The sequence below is a fragment of the Neophocaena asiaeorientalis genome, unplaced genomic scaffold (genome assembly GCF_003031525.2).
Source record: "Neophocaena asiaeorientalis asiaeorientalis breed wild unplaced genomic scaffold, Neophocaena_asiaeorientalis_V1.1 scaffold82, whole genome shotgun sequence".
Taxonomy (NCBI): domain Eukaryota; kingdom Metazoa; phylum Chordata; class Mammalia; order Artiodactyla; family Phocoenidae; genus Neophocaena; species Neophocaena asiaeorientalis.
Genome location: NW_020173068.1, coordinates 2,493,905 through 2,496,154, shown reverse-complemented (window position 1 = coordinate 2,496,154; position 2,250 = coordinate 2,493,905). Strand labels below are relative to the sequence as shown.

Here is a 2,250-nt window from a genome sequence, read left to right as displayed (position 1 = left end):
GTGTGTGTGTGTGTGTGTGTGTGTGTGTGTGTGTGTGTGTGTAGCGGCCCCGGCCCCCACTTCCACCCAGATGGATTTGGGGGATGGATTTTCCCAGAAGCCCCACTGGTCACCTTCGTGGTCTCAGTCACATGTGGCCTTGAACAGCTAGAGACTCCCTACCCTGACCTCAGATACTAGGAGGATCCCAGAAAAACTCCTCACTGGTGTCCTGATTCCACACTCCCTGCCCTCCAGCCCACTCTCCACTTATAGCCAGAGTGGCCTTTTAAACACATAAGTCAGACCATGCTTAACACCCGCCAACGATTTCTTTCCTGCAGAATAAATGCAGGCACTTTACCAAGGCCTGCAAGGCCACCCAGCTGGACCACTCTCCCCCATCCTTCACTCGTTCCCCTCCAGCCAAGCTGGCCCCTGGGCCTTTATATGTGCTGGTCCCTCTTCCTGGAACAAATCCCCAAATCCTCACCTTGCTGCCCCTCTTTGTGATTCAGCTCCCAGCTTCTCGCGAGGCCTTACCCTTATCTAAATGAGTGCACCCTTCTCACTGTGTAAGCTTGACCTTCTGTTGTTCATTAATTATTTCTGCTTGTCTACCTATCTGTCTCCCCACTAGAATGTAAATTCCTTGTAGACAGGGACATGGCGTGGGTCACTGCTGTACTCCCCCACCCAAAGAAAAGAAAATCCCCTTGCACTTCAAATACTGCCCAGGTCCCTGTGGGTTCCCAAGGACTGCTGTCAAATGCTTGACTTATTTATCAAATGCTATGTGGCACTTGGTACATGCCAGGCACTTTTTAAAGTGTTGTATAAATATTAATTTATCTAAACCTCACACCAGTCTTTTTAGGTTGCTACTCCTGTTGGCCTCATTTTAGATGAGGAAACTGAGCCACAAAAATGACAAGGTATTTTCTCAAGTCTTCACAGCTCACAAGAGGTGGCTGGCAGGATTTGAACCTAGGCAGCACCCTGCCTGCCTCCTTGTCTTAGCATCATACCAGGACCAGGCACTCGACAGGGAGGCTGGGGTAGGGTCCGGGGAGGCGGGGGAGAAGTGGGGGCTGTCACGGTACAAAGATCTTTAGCCTGGGAATCAGAAATTCAAATCTGGTTTCTACCCAGGCCTTGCTGTGTGGCCCTGGACAAGTCCCCTCCCTCTCTGAGCCTCAATCCCCACACAGTTTATAGAACTGGCCTTTCTCCCACCTTGCTTCATATCTTCCTAATGGCTTTTTGAAGCCAAACGGCTATTGTTATTTACAATTAGCAGAGGGTCTTGGTCTCCCTTCCCTCCCACAGTCTGGAGCCTTCTTTGGCCAGGTGACCAGAGGATTCCCACCTGCTATCTCTGGCCTGGCTGCTATTGGGTACACAGCTTTCCCTCAAAGAAGGGGAGAAACAGAGAGAGAGATTGAGAAAGGGAGGATGGTTGCTTTTTTCTCACCAGCAGGCTCTGTCCTGTCTCCAGGCCTCTGGCCCCTGCTCTCCTCCCATCCCCTCATCTTCCTCACCATGGGCCATCTTCCTGAAGCCCAGGCCTTCAAGTTCCCCCTGGCCCCGCACCCCTGCCTGGGCCTTCCGCACCCCTGAATCAGCCGTCCTTGACAGAGAGGAACCTCGCTAAAAGAGCCCACTTGCCCAGGGAGGCCCGGACCCTTCCCTTCGGGTTTCCTGGCCACAGCCCCTCTTCTACTCCCTCTCCTCCCCGCGAGCTTTTCCAGGCGGTACTGAAGTCCTTCCTACACACACGCTATTTTTGTACCATCACTCTCTCCTTCCTCCCCCCTTCCCCCTACCTTCACTTACTTCCTGCTTTTCCTTCACCTCGGCCCAGCTCTGAAAGAATCGGGGCCCCTCTGGCCCTCACCCACCCCGAGAGGGGCCTTCGGCTTTGGGGCACAGGAGCAGGGCCACTGGGGAGGGGCGAAAGGCAGGCTCCCCCTTCATTCACTCCCCCGCTCCTTCGCCGCCTCCAGCCTCCCGCGGCCGGAGTCCGGAGGCGAGGGGAGGCCGGCCGCAACTTCCCCAGTCCACCTTAAGAGGACGATGTAACCGGCTCGCGGCGCTGACCTTAGAAAAACAAGTTTGCGCAAAGTGGAGCGAGGGGCCCGGGCTGTGGGCAGCCCCGGCGGCTCTTCCACCGTCTCGCAGCCCTCGCCGGCCCGGCGGCGCAGGTCCGAGCCCGGCTGGCCGAGGGAGGGGGTGAGGGGGAGGCGGGGCGGGGCCCGGGGCCGCCGCGCG

At 56.4% G+C, this 2,250-nt stretch overlaps 1 protein-coding gene across 1 annotated transcript in view; it reads left to right on the top strand.

Annotated features, from left to right (window-relative positions):
• Nucleotides 1–1,833: 1,833 nt before the first annotated feature.
• Nucleotides 1,834–2,250, top strand: part of LOC112398388 (tyrosine-protein phosphatase non-receptor type substrate 1-like) — a 41,079-nt gene continuing 40,662 nt past the window's right edge. The window contains exon 1 of the mRNA XM_024742884.1: nucleotides 1,834–2,183. The gene's annotated coding sequence lies outside the window, so the exon portion shown is untranslated. The remainder of the gene's footprint in view (nucleotides 2,184–2,250) is intronic.